This window comes from Calliphora vicina, chromosome 3 (genome assembly GCF_958450345.1).
Source record: "Calliphora vicina chromosome 3, idCalVici1.1, whole genome shotgun sequence".
Lineage (NCBI taxonomy): Eukaryota > Metazoa > Arthropoda > Insecta > Diptera > Calliphoridae > Calliphora > Calliphora vicina.
The window spans coordinates 71161174-71178461 of NC_088782.1; the positions used below are offsets into that span (position 1 = coordinate 71161174).

General features: G+C 33.4%; 1 protein-coding gene across 1 annotated transcript in view; it reads left to right on the plus strand.

Annotated features, from left to right (window-relative positions):
* Hipk (Homeodomain interacting protein kinase) overlaps positions 1-17288 on the plus strand; it is a 182893-nt gene that overhangs the window by 12157 nt on the left and 153448 nt on the right. The window lies entirely within an intron of this gene.

Sequence of the window (17288 nt, forward strand, 5' to 3'; positions counted from 1 at the left end):
ATTGCTCTATATCGTTGCCGGTGAAGAAAAAGCTCTTCATCGTACAGTTTGGTTTAACAAAAAATTGTTTAGCAGCCCGCAATCGCCTGGAAGGAAGGAATGTATGTTTTCCGCCTTCTCATAAAAAAGTTTACATTACATTAAGTTTACATAAAGTATATACTTTCTGGATACTTATAGTGAGAGCAGTCGATTTAGCCATACCCATCTGTATGTTGAAATCAACTTTCCGTAGCCACCAAATTACTTACATACAGTGAATGTCACTTAAAATCGTACACCATCGTAGTCAAATTTTATTCATTAGTTTTAGAAAGTTGACGTTTTGGAAATATTTTAAAATGCTATTTTTATATTGTGTGTGCTATTACCTATCAGAAAATTGGGTATAATTTTAATTGCCCTTATCCACAAATAAAAAAATTGGGTAAGACTGTCACTGCCCAGAATATCAACGCTTCATTTAAAATCCTAAAGGCACTAAAAAATAGCAAATGATACCCTACAAAGTATTAGGATTATTTAATATTAATATTTTTTTTAATTTTTAAAGTTTTAGTTATAATTTAATATAATTGTCGAATTTAAGTGAAATATGAATTTTGTGATGTTCTTTAATTTTCATCAATATTTTTTTAACGAATTGAGGTTTTGTTAACTTTTTTGTTGAAATACATACTTTTTGTTCCAATTAATAAAATGACTTTTAATTTTTTATATAATCACCTATTATTGCCTGTATAATTTCATAATATTTTAAAAAAAATATGTTGTACGATTTTGAGTGACACTCACTGTACATGATTCATACATCAATATATCCGCTATAGTCCCGGTCCAGTTGCTATTTAAAATTGAGAAAATCGGCAAAAGGTTTTGACCTTTTTTATATTTGGATTACAAAGTCATTAATATAAAATTGTATAGAAGTGAGATTCGGATCATCTATATATATAAAAATGAAATGGTCCATGTATGTAATGGCATCACGTGAGAACGGCTGGAGCGATTTGGCTGATTTTTTTTTTATTCGATTCGAAATTTTCCGGAGATGGTTTGCAAAGAAGAAAATTCAACAATTCCGGGTGAAACTCGGATTTTTTTTTTGAGTCCAGTCAACTGTAATAAAAAAGCTCCCTAAAGATATTTTATTTGCAAATAAATAAGAACAGGCTGATGAAGAACTAACATTAGTAAATGCTACCGGGCCAAACCGGGGCGGTCAACTAGTTATGAATAAAATATAACATCATCATGGAATGTATAAATATTTCTTGTTTTTGTAGCATGTAGTATACTTCAGTTTTGAAAACGTTATTACCGAACTAGTTATGTTTTCCCCGGCAGATTCTTTTCTGTGTGTGCTTGGGACATCTAATGGTATCTATGTGAAAGTCTGTTCTTTTTGAACAGTAGAACGTTTCCTCGTGCAAATGCAGAACATTAAGCCTATGTTTTGGTAGCTTTGAATATTTCTATTTATGAAGCAGTAATTGAATCGTCTTGTAGCCATACAAGAAGTGGCGACATGGCACCATGGTGAAGAACTCCTTGTTTAACTCAACGGGGTGGTGAAAGTTTGTCTGGTTGCTATTTTTTTTCCGATACTGTAAGATTGCGTTTGTTTGCGAACAACACGTTTCGCCTTGTTTCTCTCAGGGTACTCAATAAAAAGTTGGCAGAATGCGCACGAGCACCGTTCAGGGTCGGATATGTTGGTATCTGCCAACTCTGTCATCCTTACTCGTCGGTTTACAGATATAACTCAAGTTGCAGTTCTTCAGATGATCTAAATATTTTCCGGGTATTCTCATTTACCAACCGGCTGATATCACGATACAGCTGAGGGAATTTCTGGGCGGGATTTTCTCTCTGGTTGATGTAATACGGTGTTCAGAGTCGATGGAATCCTGAAGTCAGCCCAGACAAACGGTTATGGGAAAGTGATACTGCTCGCCAGGTTGCGTAGGTTATCTGACCCGGAATCTTCGTCGGGTTACAGATAGAACTCAAGATGCAGTTCTTCAGGTAACCTAACCATTTTTTCGTTTATCCTCATTCACCAACCTGCTTATATCACGATTTTGCTGTGTGATCCTTCGGTCGTCAGTCTTGGTACTACTGAATTCATGACGCTCATCTGCAAGTCCCGCTACATATGATGGTAAGTGCGCTTCGCAATACTGATAATTGATCAGCTAAAGCGAGTGGCTGCTGCTGTAACGGTTTCGCGAAATTTCCTATCTACATGCTGTACGTTGGATGATATTGGAAGATCATTAAAGATCATGCAAATAAGCCGTTCAGAGACGATGACATCGACGGTTCGGTCCAGACAAAAGATTATGGGTAAGTGGTTGAGAATAGTGATGTTTGCGCAGTTACCCACAATTCATTGTTCTGCTAACAAGGCACCACTCTGGCCTTGGCTTAGGTTGGAGTGTCGAAGCGGATAAATTCCCCAAAGTTCAGACGCGTATCATAGACTCGGGATGGTTTTTTAAATTTTCTTCTAATCGCAAAAGGTCTGCTGTTGACGAAAGATCTTTATTGGGAAAAAAGTAACGATTGATAGAGCTGTAACTGAAATGCCAAACTCGGGCCGAATGCGATTAAGACAAGATCTAATTGTCATTGGGTCGTATTTTTTACATCATGTTTTCGTTTCTAGTTTCAATCGATACGAATAATGGTATACTAGTCAGTTTGATATGGCGGTTTATTCCCCTGGAAAAATGGTGGCAACAAAACAACTGTTTCAACAACATCAACGTAATTTTGAAACATCTACTGAAAATTCCTTGGAAACAAAATAAATTTGTTAATAAAAAACATTGCAGCTAAAATGTAACAGAAAGCTCATCAGTCCAATTATGAAAAAAATTCCCCGGGAGTGGTTTCCCTTTTTTTTTTAAGATAGAATTTGAATAGGAAAAATGAGAAAAGGGAAAAGGGAAAAAACTCCCGGGGATTTTTTTTCATAATTGGGCTGTATGTTGACCAATTACAAGAATGAAAAAAAGTTCTAAAATGTTGTTTTGTAAGAAAAGGGGTTAAAATATTTCTTAAATCTTTTTCCTATTTCCCTCTTTCTTAAAGTTGCAACAAAATCTTTGTTGTATGTTATCTTTAAACTATAATTTTGACATATTATCAAACAATAAAAATCTGTCAATGTCAATATTTGAAAAGCCTTTCATTCTCTTCCTCTCTTCAGCTCCTTTTGAGTGTATTATTGTATTTACAGATTTTGTAAATTTTAAATAGAGTCATTATTGTGACGCTTTATATTTATTTTGCATTTAGATTTTGTTTGTTTGAATTTTAACTGGTATTATTCTGATTCCCTTTATTTTTAATGGTTCTTTGTTTTCATTGTGTTTTTTGCATTTGCTTCTTTTTATTTAATAAAAAGCAGCTGTAAAGTTAATAATTAAATACCCATGAGATATTTTTTTGCTTATGATTTGGTATTGTAGTTTTTTTTATAAATATCTTTATATTTATATATTGTTGTTGAATTGTTTTGTTTGTTAAATTTTAGCATTTTCTGTTCTGATATACAGCATTTGTTTTAGAGTGCGGTTTTAACCCTTTTAAATATTTTATTAACATTATGCTATTTTAATCCTTTGAAGTTTGGTTTTTTTCTTTGATGACTCAATTGTGGTCATTATGTACGACACATTTCATTTTATTAAACAAAATACAATTCAGGGACTTTCTAAATGTTTTTAAATCACAATAGTGAATGTTCTCAGCTGGTATTGAAATAAAGATTAGAATTGAATAGTTTGTGTAGTGAAACCAGAAACCAATTTGAAAAAATTATATTTTGAATAATATTTATTGCTAAAATGTTGATAGAGAATCTTTTATTGAAACTCTAGCTTGTATTTAAGAAATGTCTGATCTTTGGAAATGAGATTTATATTATTGAATAGCTGATCCATATTTTGAGAATAAAAAGTAGCAATTAATTGTACAATATATTAATTGTTCTTATAATAACTTTGTTTATTTGGAAATTTTCTTAATTTTAATGAACTCTTTGATCTTACAATCTGGCAATAAAACATTTTTGATTTAGGCTTTAAATAAACAAAAATTTTATAATAAATTTGTATAATTTTTTATGCCGTTACCATTAATACCATTTTAAGTAAATGGCACTTAAATTTTTGCAAAATATTATATTTAATGTGAAAGTTTAAGAATCTGTCATGTAGTTGCTGTAGTATTCGCTGTACTTCTTTTTAATAAATTTTCTGTTTAAGATCAATACATTTTTTTTTACTCGTATACAGTTTCATACTTGATCTCATTCTTTATCATCTTACAAACAGAACAGAAAATAAATACAGCTTTTTGAACTCTAAAAATTCTACCAGCCAAAACGAAAACCAGACCAGTTTTTATTATACTTATTTTGTGTTTAATTTTTATAAAACGAATCAGCAATCAGACCATCAAAATTCGTTTTTTTTTTCTTATTTTTTGTGTGTTTAATACTGGTGAATAAAAATGTTAAAAGGAAAAAATGAAATGAAATGAAATAACAGAAACCTTAAATAAAACTTGCCCAACCAGACCCAAAAATGTTAAAACATATAAAAGAAAAAACAAAAGAAACATGTTTAGGCCCTTTTTGGAATTGTTTGACTTTAAAAACTTGTTAACAAATAAAATTTTTGTTGGAAATTAATGATAGCAGTCATTCTCAATTGATGCTGCCTAAAGTGTGCATAGTGTTACGGGGGAGATGAACAATTGTGATGAAAAGTATTTATGTGATCGATGTTTATCACATAATCATGATCTAGTTCTTCTTATTGCAACAGTCTTCATATTGTGGAATGTTATTCTCTGGTAAGAATCTAACGGTTTATAAAATTTTCGTAGAGTTGCGAAGTTGGAAATGTCGTGGATACCTTATTATACTCTTCACCTTCGTGAGAAGGGTATATATAAGTTTGTCATTCTGTTTATAATTTCCACAATATAATTTTCAGACCCTATAAAGAATATATTTCATGGATAGCTTTCTGTCTGTTGAAATCAACTTTCCGAATCCCCCAAAACTTACATACACGATTCATACATCAATATTTCCGGAATTCTTCCGGATCGGTATTTCGGTATATTGATATTTAAAATCGAGAAAATCGGTCCACAAATGGCTGAGATATAAGGAAAAAACCAGGACAACCTCGGCTTTTGACCTATATCTAAGTCATTAATATAGACAATATTTATATCTAATGATATATATTTTAGAGACCTTTGCAATGACGTACAGGTCAAATTAATAGCACCACAGAACCTTAAAGCAATCAACATGGAAAATATTTTTATTTTCATAGTAATTTTAATTAAATATTTATAGTATATCGTTAATTAATCTCTATTTCTTCTATGAGTAAAGTTTTCTTTAAGAAAAATTAACCTTTCAATCAATTATATGGTATTTTTGAAAAATACCAAGATTTTGTGCAGTCAAAATAATAGCACCATCGTAATAAATTGTCGAAAAAATATAGAATATTTATGTTTTCGATTTAAGAAATCGCCATAATATTATAATTTTAATTAATTTATATCGAAATGAATAAAATTTAAAACAAAAAAATTAATTTTACTTCTAAAATTTTATTAGTAACAAAAAATGTGGTGAATGTGAGCTCTAGTTTTAAAAATTATGATTTCTGAACATACAATTAGCTTAATTAAAAAAAAAACTATTTATAGATATTTAGAAATGGTTTTAAAAAACATTGCGTTGAAATAAAAATATAAATTTCAGGTTGCGAAACCGCTTTCGCTTTTAATCATAACACTCTTGGTCCACCGTTTCGAAAATCAGGCATTTATGTTCTGCACGGTGGTCAAAAGTGGCGACTAGTGTTGCAGTTATTCGCGGACCATTACAAGAATAAAATTTAAATTATTTAAATCCTAGAAAAGTTTTATCAATAACAATATAACATCCTCTATTAAAGGTAAAATTTCCAAAGTCACAAAGTACCATTTTTCAACATTCAAGTACCAAAAAAAATTCTTGGTCAAATAATTAAACAAATTATATTGTTTGATATCAGACTTCTATAGAATGTCCTCCGAACCCAATTTCAACTAAATTTTAAGATAATATATTCATCTTTTCTTAAAAACACACAGATTTTAAAATAATAATTTGATCGTGGTTTTTCTACTATAACATTCGAAGAATATATTGAATATGTGGAATAAATAATTCAATATTATATGATCAAATGCTTGATAAAATCATACTCAGATATAAATCAAAGAAATTATGACCCTAGGAATGATCTATGGAATGATAAATTGATATAAATTTGGGTTTCAAGCTAAAAGGTCAATGTCGTGGCATAGGATGCGATATCCCCAAACATAATTTTATTAAAACTAGATGGCCAAGAGTCACAAAAAGGGTAAAAGGAAACCAAAAATATTTAAGAATTTATTTTGGGGAATGAAAAAATATATTTGGCATACAAGTTGGATACAAAATTTTAAAAATTTTAGAATCTTTATGGGTAGGAGGTGGTCGGTCTCTTTTATGGCAAAAAATACGAAAACAAAAGGCAGAAATATTTTACTTTTTAATAATAACGTGTTAAGAACGTTACAAACCATAATAATTGTTACTAAATTAAATTTTGTCCTGGTTATTTTTTGTTTATTTTAATCGATTTCTATCTTGGTGCTATTTTTTTGACTGATGAATTTCGTAGGTAGTTATATATTATGTTGTTTTTCTTTAAAATTTGCTTCTAATTTTCAAAATTATTTCTAATGTTTGAAAGTTTATTGAATTAAGCATAAATTAATACAAAAACAACAAAAATTCATTTAACAGTTTTTACGTAATATTTTAATATAACAATATGAATGTCGTGGTGCTATTATTTTGACCGCAGCTGTATATAAAACCATAGTAAGTTGGACCTACAATGGGTCAAAATCGGAAAAAATATTTTTTAACCCGAATTTTTTTTCACCAAAAGTTTTTTTCGCAAATATTAAAAAAAATTTCAAAAAAAAAATTTCAAAAAAATTTTATTTATAGATTTTTGGTAATTATTCGAACTTTTCATATATATAATTTGAAAGTAAATTTTTAATTAGGCTTAAGTTTACCTAAAAGTATTTAAAATTTTTATTTTGAAGTATAATTTAGTGAAGGGTATATAAGATTCGGCAGAGCCGAATATAGCTCTCTTACTTGTTTTTAATCATGTAGAAGTATAAATCTAACAGATAGAGAATTTCTAAACTTGAAAAACGAGGGTCGCGCAAATAGCTCACGATCCAGATGGCTGGCTAAGGTGATCTGTAAAATGTCCTGAATCGTGTAAAGGTTAAAGGTTTCTTAGGTTGTTGAAAATTTTTGGTCGAGTGTGACACGGATAGTGCCAGAGCAAAAGTTGTAAGTGCTGTGGCAGCTAGAGAAGCAAATATAAAACGAGAGTATTGATTGGGACTTCTGCTCCTATTCTGTGTCTGCTACATGTGGTGAGTGAGATATTCGTTTTATCCTACCTGTTGAGTATTTACGAAGGAAATAGGATATTTATTATGTCAGATAGCGTAATGACACTTAGCGCCTTATCTTCTTTATGACATGAGGTCTGGGGTCGTCACGATTTGCGTTGCATTTTTAAAGAACTCCTTGTGCATAATGATCTGACATTGTGCTGGGTACCTGGTCATGAGGCCAATAGAGGCTCCCGAGGGGATACTCTATAAAACTAATTTGATCTTGGATTGACTAGAAATTTGCTCATCATTGGTGTAACTTGTCTAGACTAAGATAGGCCAAACGATTCATTACTCATTCCAAAAGTAGATCCAAAAAGTTGCTATCGCTCGCAAAGACCGATTAGAGAATACTTACTGGATGATTTACCGGACATTGTGTTTTTAGATACCACCAAATTTACTTTAGGCAAAGTTCGGACGAAATAGTGCAGATTTTGCTAGCTGCATGATGAGACGTCTGAGAACGAGCTTTGTGACTGCCCAATGTATGTGACGAGCAGAGCGAAATGGTTGGGAAAAGCTTTAGTGGCCCCTGGTTAAATTTTTGTTTTTTTCCTCTAGTAGGATAATTGGCTTCATACGTAACCCGAACCTGTCAGGATGAAGCCAAGGGTAGTACAAAAGATCACATGGATCACAGAGCTTGAAGAATTCTACAAAACAACCCCAATCCCAAATGTATATCGTCTCAATGACCCAATTGATCCTAAACATACTGCGTTTGAATCTTACTTTCCGTCTCATTTCCGGATGAACATGCCTTATGTTGAGCTGAGCTAAGGAGATAAAGAGTCTGGCAAGGGAATCAGCCAACATTTTGTGATTGGACTTTATTCACTAGAGTTTTACTTCCATCATCCATGTGTTCATAGATATAAAACATACTCGCGTAGTAACGTGCAGATTTAACGCCTCGTAACACTGTGTATCTCCAATGGTTACAACAATCATTAGACTAAAACGAAAAGATCAAAAAAAAAAAAGAAATACAACTTTCCTACCAAATACTCTGGAATTTAACTTCTTAATTTATAAATAATCTTATTTTGTTATTATTTTCTTCAACATCTCTTTTATTTTTGTTATTTCTTTACAAAAATCGACCTACGTATGGGACGGACTTGTATTTGCTTGATTTGATATCATTTAGGGTTGCTGCTATTTGCTTTTGTTACCGCTTTATTTTCTTCCTTATCGCCTTGTGTTTTTTTCCTTTGGCACATCTACGTAAAAAATATAAATACACAAATCCTTGAAACCATTTCAAAGTCTTACCCTCTTAATAATGAGTTGTTTTTTTGATTAAAGGAAAGCTCAAGAAAGACAGAAAATAATAAATAAAAATTCTTAATAAATAATTAGGAAATATAATATTTGTATGACGAAATAAAATACATTTCTGGGAATAACTAATTATTACAATTTCTTTAAATAACATAAATACATTCATATACAGTTACAATGCTTTAATTATGAAAAGGAAAATATGTACAAGGATTACTGGGAAGTTTATTGTTAGTTATGGTAAAGGTACAACCGAAGTACAGTTTGGGAATTCTATAAGACTGAAATGACATTCACAGAAAGAGGGACGAATCAATTTTCTCCAAGTTCTTAAGAAGTCATTGAGAATTTCGCATTGATTGGCAATTGAAAATATTTTTTTGAAGATATATCTTTCAAACAAAGAGAGAGCAACAATTTCGCACAACTCATATTAGGAGTTGGCCATATTAAGTTACGGCATTTGTTGTTGAGGAAAATTCGAAAGGGATTTTACCGTATACCTATTCCCTATAGACCTATTAGCCTACTACTTTGTCTGAGTTGTTTGAGTTAATAAAGGTGTGAATTATTCCCAAATTACTAGTGTCTTTGCTGACCACCGAAGAGTTTCAATCTTAGTTTGTCAAAATCTGAACAATGGTAGAGCAGTAGTTCCGTTTAGCCCTCCTCATTGTTACAGATTCTGCAGAAGTGGTTATTCTGAAATAATAGCCTACGATCGTGTGTAGGCTAGGCCAGCGACCACAGCACTGCTAACAATGCAATCAAGTTACGTAAATAGAGTCTTGGTAGGTTTGTTCTTTACGTATTCATACAGAGCCAGATTTTTGGTAAAACAAATATAGACTCCGTTTACAGATTACGCTTCTGAAGAGATACACGCATTTGGTAACTGTCTTCAGAGCTATAAAGTGGGGTTCTGGTCCTCGCAGAATGTCAGTCAGACGGACTTGTATGGATATAATCGAATCATTCGATTGGCAACAAATCGCAAGATGTGCAGAAATAATAATTATGTCCCTATAAGAAACAAAGGGCCACCACAAACTGATTCCATTCAGTTCTGTTAGATGATTTATGCTTGATTCCCCTCCAAATAAGACCGCTTTGCGTTATCTCCATGTGTGCAATGGAGGGCCTCTTCTCCGCGTTTTAACCTGGGGTGTCCAGTCAAGGACGGTTTTTGATATGTCTCCTGTGGGCCTGCGTAAAGTATGGCCAATCCATCACAATTTTCGATTGATTATTTCAATCTGGATTGGCCGTTAATTTGTTATGCTCAATAGATTTGGGTTTGATATTGTTGCAGGTCAGAATATCCAAAGAATTCTTAGCAAGCAAATACCTGCACAGTATTTATGTCACGTGGCAGCGCGTTCCACGTCTCGCTGGCATATAGGAGCGCGGATTTGACACAGCTATTGAACAACTTTATTTTTGTGTTCAAAGATATGACGGTGCCGTGAAATAAGGCCATAGGTAATAAGGCCATATGGCCTTATTGCACATTGCGTTGAGAAATAAGACCATATGACTTTATTACCACCGAGGTAGTGAAATAAAGCCATTATGGCATTATTGCATCTTAGAAAATTTTTTGTTTGCTTAAATGATTTATTTAATTTGACAAAAAAAGAAAGTTCAATCAAAAATTAAGGAACATCCACTCCAAAAAAAAAAGTATTTTTTAATAATTTATTTACAAGAAAGGCTTTATTTAGCGAAGCCGCCTGCCGCGTTCCATGGAGGAGAAAGTCCCTAAGAGCGGCCGCAGGCCGCCATGCAGAAGAACTTTATTTGCGAAGACAAGTGTTTTTGCACTCAGTATTATGGCTTGCAACTATTCGGTTTCGCAGGAAAAGGTTTTTTTTATTGGCGGCCTGTGGCCGCTCTTAGGGGCTTTTTCCTACATGGAACACGGCAGGCGGCTTCGCTAAATGAAGCCTTTCCTGCAAATGATTATAAAATATTTTTTTTGTCGCCTGTCACGAGAAAATAACTATACATATGTTTGTAATTATAACAAACTATTTTACACTGATATGACTTTATTTCCACTTTGACCATTAATTCAATATGACTTTATTTCACTCCCTCGGTGGTAATAAAGCCATATGGTCTTATTTCTCAACGCAATGTGCAATAAGGCCATATGGCCTTATTACCTATGGCCTTATTTCACTGCACCGATATGACGGTTGATTTAACATGCCGAATGCTTGATTGGCTTTTGATATTCGAATTGCGGCATCATTACTAGTTGCGTATTTTGAACCTGATGGTATTATTGATGTTACATCGCATTTCTTTTGCTCTTGGCGGTGTTTATCTTTAGACCAGCCTTTGCCGCTTCTATCTCTAGAGCCTTGAGTTTTGATACCATATCTCTGAGGCTATATGACAGTAAGCAGATGTCGTCTGCATATTCAAGGCATTCATTGAGACCCCATCTTATTCCTCTGCTAGCACGTGTTGCATTACGTATGATAACGTCGAGCACAATGTTGAACAACAAAGGCGACAATACGCATCCTTGCCTAAGTACTTAGAAGCGGTTGTTTAGGGTTTTGTCATGTACCCTTTCAAAGTAGCCTTTTTCAAAGTCGATAAAGACCATATACAAAGTCGTTGGACTGTTTAGCAATCATCCGCAATGTATTAATGTGATCAGTGCAAGATTTCTGCGGACGGAATCCAGCTTGCTCATTCCGAAGTTCAGGCAAAATATCTTGGGATATTCTCTTATGCATAATGTGAGCTATGATCGTGTTCACTGCGCTGAGATTTGTTATACCTCTTCAATTTTGAAATTCCGTTAGGTCTACTTTTTTGGGAATGTTTTTGAGCTGTGGATTGAATTCATTAGTAGACCAGAGGGTTTGTAGGAAGGATGATGATTTTTGGCTGTCAGCTTTGAACATTTCAGATGCAATGTTATCTGCTCCAGGGGTCTTATTTGTCTTTAAGGCTGAAACAGCGTTTAATATTTCGTTAAATTCGGGAGCTCCAATTAGGATATCTTGTCTCACGCAATGGCTAGTGCAAGTACACATGCTTTCAGTAGCAAAGGGTGGGTTGGACAGTAAGCTAGGGTAGTGTTGATCCATATTTTTGTTCCTACCGGGATGTTGTTAACACTCCCTCGCTGTTCTTTAGAGGCTTTGTGGTTGCAAAGTTTTTACCAGTGTGCTTCTGTGCTCTTCCTCAGATTTTTGGGTATCGCATGCGAATTTTGTGTAAAAGTGTCTTTTGTCGTTTCTAGCGATTCTCGCTAAGAAAAAGAAGGAATGCTATAGTCCTCGTCAATGCCTTCATGTGAAATTCCATGTCAATCAGAACACTCAGAAATGTCAGATTTATTTTGAAAAAAATTTTAATTTTGTCCTACTGTTCAATGAGTATCATTTAACAGAGAAAATAACGGCATAGCTAGTGGGAGTTAAACCCACCTTTTCAAAAATTAGAATCAATCCTGTTTGCTCCAGTTCAGGCTATTATGCTGAACATGATAATGATTGATGTGGGCAAATCAAAGTTTATGACAAAACAATCCAACAACTTCCATTTAATGCATGTGTGCACTTTCAATTGGAATACCAAATAAATACATATTTTCCAATTAAACTCGCCTCTAAAGTTATGCGCCAGCACACACCCTTCATCCCTTCCAACCATTAAAATTATGATGAAATCTTGGATAATTCAACGATACCGGTAATACAAACACTTTTAGCATTAAATCAACTTTTCATATTTGAGAAGGCGGTGTGTGATTCATCATTTGATTTGACTTTCCAGAGTTTGGGTTTTCCAATTTACATTCGGTGGCACTAGGGGTAGGAGTAGAAGCGTTTCTGTTATGTTGTTTTGCGTACTTGTTTTAATTCTTGAATATACTATGTACGTATTTAGAAGAAGAGGAAAAAACTGGGAATGAAATCATGGTAATAATAAAATATTGGTTAATTCCACTGAGTGTTGACGATGTGGTTGTTGTCGAAATCGTCGTCGTCGTCCTTCTGCTTTTTCTTTATAGTGCTAACTAGACGTATCATTATTATTGCTTAAAAACATGAACTCATACATACTTTGTGTTTGTGTATTATTACCGGAAACCCCCATTTCAACTGAGTAACTACAACAACACCAGTTACAAAAACTACCAAAACAATTGCAACACAATGTGTAGCAATGATAGCAGTAATCTCGCTCGCGTATACGAATATACACAATTTCAATTGTACCCCAAGTAGGTTTCATCATCGTCGTTGGCGCTATTGCTACATATTTCGCCATCATCAACGGTTTTTTTTGTTTTTTTTTTGCTTTTCTGCTCGCCTTCGTCCTGTTTGTTTTTAATTTTTTCCACCTCGAACTCATCAACTGAAAACAACAAAAACAATATTAATATGTGAGTCCCTTTATGACTATCAAAGCATTTAGTTACATATATTTAACTCCTCCACTCACCCACGTTGGTCCAAGCCTGCAACACAACCACCGACTCGACCTCTGTATGAATGATTCACAGTGTAGGCCACATTTATGTAAGAATCATTTGTTCTCGTATGTGCCCCCTTGCGTCCGTCCGTCCGCCTTTTTTCTATAACATTTTCATTCAGAAAAGGAATTCTCTTTAAAAGGGAAATTGTTTTCGTCGTAGTCGTTGTTATTTTTTGTTTTGTTGCTTTTGTTTTCTATATATTATATTTATTTTTTATTATTACTTTTATTATTATATTTTCTAGGAATTTCCTTTATTTCTTGCACTTCTTGTTTTACATTCTCTCGCCCTAACTGTCAAATAATTTTCTCCAACGATTTAGACAACTACGCAAAAACTCGTACCTATCCAATAATGTGTGTACATGTGAGTGTTTATGGATGTGTGGATGCGGGTTAGCAGTGTTGCCAAGGTTAAAATTTTCAGTGGAAATTGGTTGGAGAACTCAAGGAGAGATCATAAAAAATTGGAAACAATAAATTTGTTTAGCTTTTTTCTACTGTTTCTTTAATTATAAAATTTTTTGCGTATTTAGAAATGGTAAAGGATTTGCAGCAACAGAAATTAAGTTGATAAGTGATTCCACTATTTCACTAAATATTTTCTAATTCAAAGCATCTCATTTTTGCTATATCAGCTCTGCTAATTTTATAAATTGTTGGATCAAATTTGATTGTACCCAATTGTTGGTTGGATACATGTTAATTCTCAAGATTTTTGAGAACGATCCTTGTATTATGGTATCGGACTATTTGTTGCTCAGGTTTGGTTCACCTACAGTTCCAAATAGGTAAATTGTAAATTATTGCCCAAAATTTCAAATTTCAATCTTTTAAGCTTTTATTTACGAAATCCTCATTTGGATTATTGTTGGGGCGGAGATTGAGGATCACTTGGCGCCGCTTGTGGGTCTGTTCAGGGCAAATCTCTAAAAAGAGCGATCGTAGAATACGGGGCTATTTACTGGACATTGAAGCCTTAGATACAATAAATTTACCTTGGGCAATATTAAGTCGTAACAATGGAGATACACCAACCTATATTAGAGCCCAGCTCGGATGGACTTTAATGTGAGTAGTGAATGTTTTTGATCTCTAACCATACTATGGTTAGATATCAAAAACAGAGTCTTTAATAGTTAAGTTAAGGACTACACAAAAAATCCTGCTGTTTTGGGTTGTAATGAGAGCAGTTTGTGTCTGTTTTTTAAAACAAGTTATGTTGATTGACAGGCCGAATCCTGGTTTCCTCATGTGGACGATTCAGATTACTCATATCGTTGCGATTCGGAGTTGATGATATTGAAGCCATTCCCTGAAGCCATTGAGTGTCACTGAGGAAACAGGTCACTGGGTCAGCGAGAAACAGAATATAGCTGCTATTTTTCTGTTCCCCTGGAGGTATTATCAAGAGCTATCAGGTTTTATTTCGGGATTACGATTTCTGGTTGATGTAGCAGATGGTTAGAAGAAGTATTCGTTTTGTGTACCGTAAGGATACAGGTAATACAAGCCATTGAATTGGGCTAGTTAACAAAGATTTGAAGAAACATATATTCCAAATGACTAGAACCTAAGGATATTTGATCTAGTGGACTTCTCCATGATCCAGTCCAAAGAAGCCTGTGGTGTTTTGATAAGACAAAACTGGCGACTGTTTTTTTTTTTGGAATTTCACATGTTAACTAAAATCGCTTTTCAACATGTTTTGAATATTTCTAAGATTCTTTTCTATTACTATGTGGAAATTATGTAACACGATTGTAAGGATATACAGTTGGGAACAAAATAATAGCACCACTAGGACACTTTTTTTATTTTTCCAAAAACACATAATTAGTGTTTGTATTTATTCAAATGTTGATATTTAATACACAGCTTAGCATGTCCCCTATATTAAAAATGTAGTACTTCTCAATTTAAAGTAAACATTACTAAAAAATGCCGAAAAATAAAATATCACCACTTACATATTTTTTATAAAAACAGATTTGTTTCGCAAAATTGTTTTAATGGAAAGCACGTGTTTAATGATTTGATTTTTATTTTTATTATTTCGATCATAAAGTTTAACAAAAATCTAAATTTTAAATAAAATGGATCGTGGAAAAGACTTCAGTGCGGAGAAACGCAAAAAATTCAATAAACTAATATCTGATGGAAAATCTTATAGAGAAGTTGGTCGATTGGCTGGGTTTTCGAACAAAACGCAATTAATTGTAAAGAAAAGGCTGAAAGACGTGGAAGAAAACAAGTTCTGACCCCGCTTCACGCCCAAAGTTCGATCCGCGAGAGCTAAAAGGATCCTTTCAAAGCTGTAACCGAACTAATAAAGGACCTTAATATAACTGCGACAGTACAAAAAGATCGCACATGTTTCAGAGAACATAATTTAAAAGCATGCAGTCCAAGAATGGCCCACCTTTTAAATGCTAGACATATCGCCAAGCGCATGAAGTTCCCAAAGGAACACCAAAATTGGTCAGTCCAAAAGTGGAAGAATATTTTATGGACAGATGAGAGTCAATTTGTCATATTTGGTGGAAATGGTTCTCGCTTATACGTCAGACATCCTTAAAAATCGAATACAATCCAAAATATACTACAAAAACCATTAAACATGAAGGGGGATTTTTTTTGGGGTGCTATTTTTTTTCGCAGCAGTCCGAAAAGGCAGTGGTATTTTGATAAGACAAAACTGGCGATTGTTTTTTTGGAACTTCGTGAGATATTTACCATTTTGGAAGTGCATGAAATAATTAAATTAAATTTTACTTATATTTTAGTTGTATACAAAAGAGCAAGAGTTATTATAACATCTAATGATTGCACAAAGATTAGCAGTTTCACTGTTTCAGAATAATAAACCCAATCTAATCACATAAAACTTGAATATATAACATTTACCACTGCGGTCTTCTTTCAAATAAGCGTTATACAAATATGGCAACTCTTTAGTTGATTTTCTATTTACATCAGGGAAAGGCAACCTATACTATTGCATTTTACGATTGTATGAGTTATACACTCTCTCCACGAATCGGTGTTGCCAGTAAACGTTCGTCTCTTTTCCCCAATTAAAAATGTAAAATCTCATATTGTTCATCATACATTTTTAAAAGTTGGGACATTTTATTTTTTCACTGGCAACGCTCATTCTTAAATTGTGAGATAAAAAAACGATACACAACCTGCTTGTTTGAGTTCTCAAGCTAGACTGATTAAAAGTTGTTTATTTCTCTACAATGCGTGTGCACACGTACGTAAGAGAAGAGTAAATGAAAAACGCGGCGCCCATGTTTTGCCTTTCCCTGATTTACATATAAACACCCGGCAATTCTAACAACTTTGGAGCTTTCTCTCTCTCTCTCCCAATAACTCACGTCAAACTTGTTTACCCAAACACTTGTATAAGCAACACAAAGGCGACAATTCTCCCAATAGACAAGTAGCCCAGCAAACAAAACTTCAAACAACCATACAACCTGATACACTACCTACCACAACATTTCATGTACTATGACAGTCATAGTATGACTACAATCTATGTAAATAGAGAGAGTGTGTATGTACTTGCAATAAGAGAAATAAAAACAAACAAAAAAAAAGTTTATATTAACGACATTTTTATCGACATCTAACAGTGTTGGGAAGGACAGGACGGCAGAAGAGCTTGTATATGAGCGCGACATTTTTTCTGTTCGCTTGTTTGTAACAAGCATAGTGATAGTGTGGAAAATGTCGAGATAACACAAAAATTGTTAGAGGGAAAAACTAAAATCTTCTAAGCTTGTGCATGTACAGACACACAAACACACAAGTCCACCTACGCAGAGAAAAAAAGACAAATACACCTAAAATTCACATACTACATTCACTTTATTCTACTCTACATACTATAGATTTCGAAGTCATTCAAATGCCTTTCAAAACCT